This window comes from Equus caballus, chromosome 4 (genome assembly GCF_041296265.1).
Source record: "Equus caballus isolate H_3958 breed thoroughbred chromosome 4, TB-T2T, whole genome shotgun sequence".
Taxonomy (NCBI): domain Eukaryota; kingdom Metazoa; phylum Chordata; class Mammalia; order Perissodactyla; family Equidae; genus Equus; species Equus caballus.
In genome coordinates, this window is record NC_091687.1 from 101,727,621 (window position 1) to 101,736,930 (window position 9,310).

Sequence of the window (9,310 nt, forward strand, 5' to 3'; positions counted from 1 at the left end):
AGGATTGAATAAAGAGATTATAAGATGTAGATCAATTGCATTTTCACACCTGAATATTTTCATATGCTTTGTGTGGGTTCCAAATCAATTTAGAAGGCTGTCCTAGCACAATAATTTTTTACAGAATCTTGAAAAAAAACAAGCCGTGATCATATGTTAGGTATTCATAGTATAGTAGTTAGATTCTTTTGTGTCTTGGCGATATAATAATTGATTGAGAATGGTTATTTTAAAAAACGATCATTTGTTGCTTCTAGAGAGGGATCTAGATATCTAGAAGGGCATGTCCTTCAGGATCCCAATTAGCTGCTCAGAAAAGCTTTCCTTGGGTTGTATTTCAATGAGGTTATCTCTGCCCGGGGACTAGCCCTCACTCTGTAGATCCAGCTTTGGAAGTTTTGTTCAGTGTACACATTTCCGAGCTGTATCATACTATCCAAACTCAAAAAAGAACCATGAATAAACCTGAATGGAATTATTGTTATAAAAAACGGGGAAGAAACTGGCTTATGAGCACATGTCCTCTTTGTTAAAATATCTACATAAGAAGGCAAATTAGTATCTCGTGGTTGATTGGTGAGCATAGGATCGGAGCAGAGGGGGTTAAGTGGAGATCCTTCCAGCCAAGGTTCTTGATCAGTGATCACTCAAGCCATCTGAACTGTAGACACAGACCTGCCTGCAGGACAGCACTTTCATGCTGTTGGGCCAGACTCCCTGGGACGGTGCTGATGTGCTGGCAAACACTGGCCCTCATGGACCACCCCCTTCTTTCTTCCTCACCTTCCTCTAGACAGGTACCCACACAACTGTTTCGTTTGGGTTCCCTAAATCACAGATCCTCCTCCGTTGCTCTTGTGAGATTGCATCAAAGACCTTGAGTGGAGCTTTGGATGCCCTCAGAGCTCCCCAATGACATGTTCATTCAGCTTCTCTTGTTTTCTTGCTCCAGTTCTTCTCATCCATTATGAGTGGGTTTTACAAGTTTTACTTCTCAAAAAGCAGTGTTATTTCTCTTATTTCCAAGTTCCTCAGGGAGCATCTTATTGATGTCTCCATTGGTATTAATGGCAGCTGGACCAGGGTCTTATCAACAGCAAGGCCTTCCCTAACATTAATCCTGGAGAAACTTTTTCTTCAGAGGCAAGCAGACACAAGTTCAATAGCTCAGCCTCAGGTTATTTTTGCTTAGCAAAAGCACTAACAAAATATTTCTGCCAGCCAAGATGCTGGATTTATGCATGGTGTGTTGAGGAAACTATTATCTAGGACTTAAGGACAAACCAAGTATTATTTGCCACCTCGCCAATTCACAGAAGTATCAAATACCTGACTGCCAATTTATTAGTACAGCAATCTGTAAAATGACAAATTTGTTCAATTATCTCTTTTCCAAAATTTTTTCAATTAGCTATCTGTAAAGAATTTAGCAATTCTTGTGTTGCTAAAGTAAGGTGGAGTTAATTTTTTTATGAGCGTCATTTCCTATGTTTTTGAATTTCACACATGGTACATAGTACAAATGCTAAGCCATCACACCATTAGTGGGTCTTCCAACACGCTACCATTCAGGGATGGCCTTTCCTACTTTATTAGTACCTAGATTTGCTCCTTTTTTTGCTGAGGAAGATTAGTCCTGAGCTAACATCTGTGCCAATCTTCCTCCACTTTTATATGTGGCTTACTGCCACAGCATGGCTGACAAGTGGAGTAGGTCCACGTCTGGGACCCAAACCGGCAAACCCAGCCTGCCAAAGTGGAGTGCACCAAACTTAACCTCTACACCCTGGGGCCAGTCCTGGATTTGCTCTTTTAATATGAGTAGATATGGGATGAACTACAAACAGTGAGGGGGGAACTACATCTTGAAATGTTGTCACACATTCACACACACCAAGGCTTCAAGTCAACTTGTGAATGCCTGGCCTCGTACTCATTTACAATCCTGCTCACAAATTCTAGACTCACAATACATGAAACTGGGCAGCCCCAAAAAATCCAATTTCTACAAATTGTTTGGGTTGTTATTCAAAGGAATTATTTTGTAAATCAGTAACTGTGAATGAATCAATAGATTAATTGCAAAATGGCCAATTGTCAGTTTGTATTCAACATCCGCTGTAAAGTGAAGATAGTCATTAGAGCCCATGTGCAGCCCATCCATTGATTCTTTCTCATCATTCTAAACAACTGCGTTGTCATAAAATTGCTTTTTATCTTTTTGCTCCTCCTGTTGTCACAGACGCTGCTCTAGAGAGCAAAGGTTGATTTCAGTTGCTGAAAGCAGCACAGTTGATATTTTTATTGAGAAACTGGAATTACATCACTTTTCTAGGACTTCTCTGATTCTCGTATTTGGAGGCCTCCCTTACTGCTTGCTTCCACACTCCAGAAATTCTTTCAGTAATTTTGACACGTACAGTTCCAGGATGATCTCTATTTCATGATTATTTCCTCTTTTGGTTTCACATTCTTTCTTCCCATCACAAGTGTCAATGGCTCTAGGTAATCTACTGTTGGTGACACAATTCCCTTCTGTAAAATTGGGTGTCAGATTAGGTGATTGATACGTAACTAGATCATTAATTTAAAAAGTTTATCTTTTAAAAATGACTAAATTTAAAATAATATCTGGATGTTTTCAACAATTTTGTCCTAAAATATCCCTTTTATCTTTTTCATAGTGAAATGGGGGAAAATCAGACAATGGTTATGGAGTTCATCCTACTGGGATTTCGTCTTGGTCCAAGGATTCAGATGCTTCTCTTCGGGCTCTTCTCCCTGTTCTACACCTTAACCCTGCGGGGTAACGGGGTCATCCTGGGGCTCATCTCACTGGACTCCAGACTGCACACCCCCATGTACTTTTTCCTCTCACACCTGGCCGTTGTTGACATAGCCTATGCTTGCAACACTGTGCCCCAGATGCTGGTGAACCTCCTGAATCCAGCCAAACCCATCTCTTTTGCTGGCTGCATAACACAGACCTTTCTCTTTTTGATATTTACTGTCACTGAATGTCTTCTCCTGGTGGTGATGGCTATGATCGGTATGTGGCCATCTGCCACCCCCTCCAATATTCCATCATCATGAGCTGGAAAGTCTGCATTACCCTCGTGGTGACTTCCTGGGCATATAGCTCCCTCCTGGCTGTGGTCCATGTGAGCCTCATCCTGAGGCTGCCCTTCTGTGGGCCTCATGAAATCAACCACTTCTTCTGTGAAATCCTGTCTGTCCTCAAGCTGGCCTGTGCTGACACTAGGCTCAACAAAGTTGTCATCTTTGTTGCTTCTGTGTTAGTTTTGGTGAAGCCCCTCTGCTTGGTGCTGGTGTCCTACATGCGCATCCTGTTTGCCATCCTCGGGATCCAGTCAGGGGAGGGCCGCAGAAAGGCCTTCTCCACCTGCTCCTCCCACCTCTGTGTGGTTGGACTCTTCTTCGGCAGCGCCATCATCATGTACATGGCCCCCAAATCCCGCTATCCTGAGGAGCAGCAGAAGATCCTTTTTCTGTTTTACAGTCTTTTCAACCCTATGCTGAACCCGCTGATCTACAGCCTGAGGAACTCAGAGGTCAAGGGTGCCCTGAGGAGAGCAGTGTGCAAGGAAAGTCATTTCCAATTGGAGTGACATTTGAATCACCAGCCTCGGTAGCCCACTAGAGCGTTGGGTACTGAATACACCTAAGCTCGTTACTCTCTTTATATCTGAGACTGAATGATCCAAGAGACTGTAAAGCACTCCCTTTTCCTTCCCAGAAAGTATTTAGGTTTTGCTGTATTCATTATATTTAATTCTATCAAATATTTATTCTTTTCATTTAACTGCTTCGTGAGCTGAGAATATCTAGGAAAAAAGTCATTTCATCCACTGCCATGGGTCCCAGAAGGTTAAAAGAGCCACTGAATCTCTGACTTCATCAGGGGTGCTCAGTAACAGCAGAACAGCAGGTGTTACCAGATGTAGCCACATTGCTGACAATTTTTTTAAGTAGTGCAGCCACAAGCAGAGACCCAGAACCCATCGATACCTTTGTCCGTTTTCACCCCACATTTGGATGTTTCCCCTCAATTGTACTTACTCTTACAAACAGTAAATTTACCTAAATGCCCCCTTAAGCTTTGGGTAAAATTGATATTACTGATTAAATCCTGTCATCTGTCTTACAATTTCTGTGGGAAGAAAGTGAGTCCACACATGTTCAACTGGTCTCCCGGGGAATTATCCAACAAAATCCACTTTCCAATCTGCTCTGGGCTTTTGATGGCCACTTGTTTCTAAAGTCTTCTCCCCTTCTCAAGAAGAGTATCTGTGATTCTCTCTGAATAAACACTCCTCACTTAGTGGGAGTTAGCAAGTGCTACAACCCAACTCTCAACTGCAGGGTACGGATGGGGAAACCCAAGCAGAGTCAACAGAATGGAATAAAAAAGGAGTTTTAATAACAATACTAGGTAACATTACTGTTAAGTACTTATTCTGTGTCATCCACTGCACATTGATACTTTACAGAAACCATCTCATTTTTTCATCATAACAAATCCATTTCCCATTATCATCCTATTTTATAGATGCAAACACTAACAAATGAAAAACACTAGATTCATACCCCAACCATCTGACTCCCAAGGCTTCTCTACTTAACACAACAATGCAGTGTATCATTATCAATGTTATCCAGTTAGGAATAAGACTAACCTGTCCCGACACAGGTATGTCAGGTGAACGTGGGTTTCTTCTTAGTCTAATATGTGCCATGACGAGGCAGGAGAGACAGAGATTACTTACAGAAGGTTTCTTGTCCTGGTCAGTGAGTCCTATGGGCACAGTCACAAGGGAGGTTTAGAGCTTTAGAGGAGCACTGAGCACAGAGAGGGTGGGAATGGAGGCTGTTTTTATTGAGATCAGAGGTTTAGTTTGGAACTGAGCATGGTGGGAAGATTCAGAACTAAGCATCTCTGGTTTCACACACACCATTTCGTGTGCACACATGTACATGTACCCACACATATTTATCGAGTGCTAACTATGGTGAGACACTGTTCTAAGCACCTTACAAGAGTTACCTTTTCCAATCCCTATAATAACCCCATGAGATAGAGACTGTCATTAACTACTTTTTAGGCGAGAAAACAGAGGCACAAAGAGATAAAGTAACCTAACCAAAGCCTCATAGCTAATAGTTGCCTAGTCTAGGATCAAATATAAGCAATCGGATTGCCAAACCCAGGATCATAACCACTATAGAAAAATCAAAGAGATTATGATGTTCCAGAAGAAGATGGAGAAGAAAGAGGAGGAGGAGAGAGTAAGAGACTTTCACCTCTAGCCAAAGATAGGCATTGGGCTCCAGATAGAAAAAGTACTCACATTTGCTAAGAATGCAGCTTGGCTTTATACTGGTGTGGAAAGGAGGCTGAGGGGGCAAGAAAGGTCTGCGACATCAAGGCTCAGTGATGGAGGAGGAGCCTCTCCACTGGCAGGACAGTGGAACAGAAACCAATTGAAGAAAGAAGTTGGCAATTGATGGTTCATCAATTGAAGAGCATTAGAAAAGTTCTTGTAGTTTATCCAAACTGGATATAATCTGTAATTACAATATTTCCTAACACAGTCTTTAAACGATGTTTAGTTTTATGACAGATGTTGCATGCTGCATGGCAACATTTGGTGGCATGCAGAAAAAAAGGGTGAAGAGCTGTAATTCTGGGGGTTGGTCTCAAGGGAGAGAAGCTCCGTGGTACAGGGCAGAGCAGCAGGAGAGCATGAGGTACAGAAATCATGTCCAGGGAGGCGCCTGTGTGGACCCCTGACTCTGTGTGCAGTGCTCTCCTAGGGATGACCTAGGCATCTAGGAAGCCCAAGATGCTGCCCAGGACTTAACCGCATGCGATTTGTAGCTAGTGACATGGGTTCTCATTCCAGGGTGACCATTTGCTAGCTGTCCTCTTTCCAGGGAAGTCCCTTACCCTGCCTGAGCCTCAGTCCCTCATCCATACATTTTGCATAATGAGAGGGGCTTAGGCTGCCCCTCAGGATGGCTCAAACAAGAGAGATACAAATGGACACATTTTGAAGACTTCAAGTGCCGAGCAAACTAAGATATTACTATTACTGTTAAAATTAGGTCAGAAATTATGTTAACACTGTCAGAGTTCCTAAACTTTGAGTCTGGTACCAAGGCCATCTATTAGTCAGGAAGATCATTGGGGCTGACAGGTCACCAAACCTTTACCCTCATGGCTTCTGTGTGCTCCCTCTAGCAGCTCAGGAGGCCACTCAGCCTTGGAGGGAACAGGCTTACCAGGAGTCCGAGCTGCAGCCCAGACTCAGTGACCCCTTTGTGAGGCAGCTGGCAAAGGCCCCAAGGGGAACCTCTCTCCCTTTGGACCTGTTCCTAGCCCATCCACTAAGAAAACATGGGGGGACTTTCCCTAGGGCAAAGGAATTCACATCTTGTTTTGATCTCCAACATTTTATAATCTGACACTTGGGATCTAAGCTACATTTCTCAAATATGTTTCATCTCTCCATAAGTGGAAGCACAAGAATGGGTTCATCTCTTCATTCCCAACACCTTAAATTCCTAACAAGTAGTGAGCACTCACAAAACACTTGGTAAATAAATAAAGGGCACTTTAATTATGGGTTTGCCTCATTTCCAAATTTTCAGTTTTGAGCTATCTTCTGATTTCTAACCTTCTTTAAATCCCCCTAATTGTAGATTATAGTATAGCAGAAATTTAATTGTAGTTGATAATTATTGAGCACTTACTATGTGGTAGACACTATATAAAATATTTTAATATAATCTTCATTTTGAATCTATAGAGTGGGTATTATTACTATCCTTACATAATGATGAGGAAAATGAAATTTAGAGAAGTTAATCAATTTACCCAAGGCCACAAAATTATTCACTGGTAGAAACATAATTTAGGACCAGGTAGCCTGGCTTTAAATTAACTCTGAACCACTCTTCAGAGAGGATCTACTGATACTCACAACCTGAACGGCTGGCATCAGGACTCTTCACAGTGTTCACTCAATAAACTTTGATTGAATGAACAAATGAATAGTCATTGTGTCCAAATTTCTACCCAAAATTCATGAGCCTGGTGATGTGTTACCCTTCATCCCTTTAAGTGAGATATCTTATTGCCCATAAGATTTATCCAATTCTTGCTTTCAGTATATTCTTATGTGATGGATATTAACAGGCAAGAATATGCTATCGCTCTATGATCACAGAAAGAAAGGAAACAAATTAGGGTAGAAATATAGCACTTAATATAAAAAATGCTGGGAATGTTTATTCATTACCATAGGGAGCAGTGGTCATTGGCTTCTCAAAGGAGGGTGCCAAATTGCTGAGCCTGTGATTCTGGAAAGCCAGGATGGTGCTGATGACAAATGGGATGGAATGTCAGGGTGTTGCCCTTGAAAACTCTGGCAAGAGGGTGGAGACAATTATGGGCAGTAACTACTGGAAATGATAAGGATGGGGATAAGGATCTCTGCATGGCAGCTGGTCCACTTGCCTCCTGAAATTGGCACCTGCAGCACCTTTGGCATGTGGACCATGGATTGCCAACCACCGACCTGTAGCATTGTCGTTCACTGTTTGCTGTGAGTATAGAGTATCAGTGTTAAATATGGATTGTTGAGAGGAGACAAAAATGAAAGAAGAGTTGGAATGCCCTCCCACTGGGCAAAAACACAACTATGCTTTCCTAACCTGCAGGGAAGGGAAGTGTCTTAGACTCCCTGCTTTCTCGACAAACTTTAAATAGCATTGGCTCGTTTTGATATGGTTTTTAACCTATGTTTCTCTATTTTTAATTTTTGAAGTCATGTCAGGCCAAAAGAAGATGTAGATCCTTGAGCATAGTATGATTTAGTCAACAGAGTGCTGGCTCAGAGTTGGCATGTCTGGGTTCTTATCTTGATCGCCCCACTAACTCACTGTGTAACCTTGGAAAAGTTGCTTACCTCCTCTGGCCTTCAGTTTCCTCATTTATAAAATGAAAAGTTGACCTAGACAATCTTTAAAGTTCTTTCTTTCTTTCTTTCTTTTTAAAGATTGGCACCTGAGCTGACAACTGTTGCCAATCTTTTTTTTTTTTCCTTTTCTGCTTTTTCTCCCCAAATCCCCCCAGCACATAGTTGGGTATGTTAGCTGTGGGTCCTTCTAGTTGTGGCATGTGGGACGCAGCCTCAACGTGGCCTGACGAGCGGTGCCATGCCCGGGCCTAGGATCTGAACTAGCGAAACCCTGGGACACTGAAGTGGAGCCCGCGAACTTAACCACTCGGCCACGGGGCCGGCCCCTCTTTCTTATTTTCTAATTTTCTGTCTCTCTGTTGATTTCCTGATATTTCATTGGAATTTGGATTATCACTTTTTCAAAGGAATAAAGAAAAATTTCCATGCAGGAAAAATGAAATGGACTCAAAGATAATTGAATATCTTTGGCTTCAAACATAGTAGGAACTCAAGAGTAAGTGCTGGATTAGTAACTGAGTTGAATATTTCAGTGCTCCAGGAAATAAGAATTGCACAAGGCTAGCTGAAACATAAGGTGAAATGCCCACTCTAAGAAAAAGGAGTTTTGCTAGCCTTCTTTGATCTTATTACCAGTAACTCTCATTGGGAAAGGTTCTAGAATCTGGAATAAAACTTAAATGTCTAATTCTGTATCTCTATTGCCCACGATATAAGTAATAATTTTAATATCTAGTATTTATTGAATGCTTATTAAGTGTCAGGCATTGTGCTAAGATACATGCATTATTATCTTGTCTAAACCTCCTAACAATTTTATGAGTTTAGTATTTTTATTACCTCATTTTTTTTAGAAAGGAAACAGAGGCACAGAGATGGTAAGCACTTTCCTGTAGTTATAAGCAAGTATGTGACACCACCTGGGCTCTCATCCAGGTGGGCCTGACCTTGAGGATCACACCCATGACCACTTAGCATATTGAGTCCCTGTAGCCTGGACTTAGGGAATGTTTTCTGTTTACAGTTAAGTGAGGCTCAAGAAAATCAACCCAAATATTCTGAAAATCCATTTTAAGAAAAAGATAAAAATATACCCAACAGAGTTTTCAATATATATGTGCAACAAACAAAATAGTAATATATGTCAGTTCTTTAATTGGGCAAAAATTATCTAAATATAAGAGAGATAAATGAACCACACACAGTAGAACAGGTGAAAACCACTAACAAATATGATGAGAGACATACAGCCTCTCTAGCAATTAGAGAAATCAACTTTAAAGCATGAGACATCACTTTTTGCCCAC

General features: G+C 41.5%; 1 pseudogene; it reads left to right on the forward strand.

Annotated features, from left to right (window-relative positions):
* Positions 2,689 to 3,629, forward strand: OR2A9BP (olfactory receptor family 2 subfamily A member 9B, pseudogene; annotated as a pseudogene).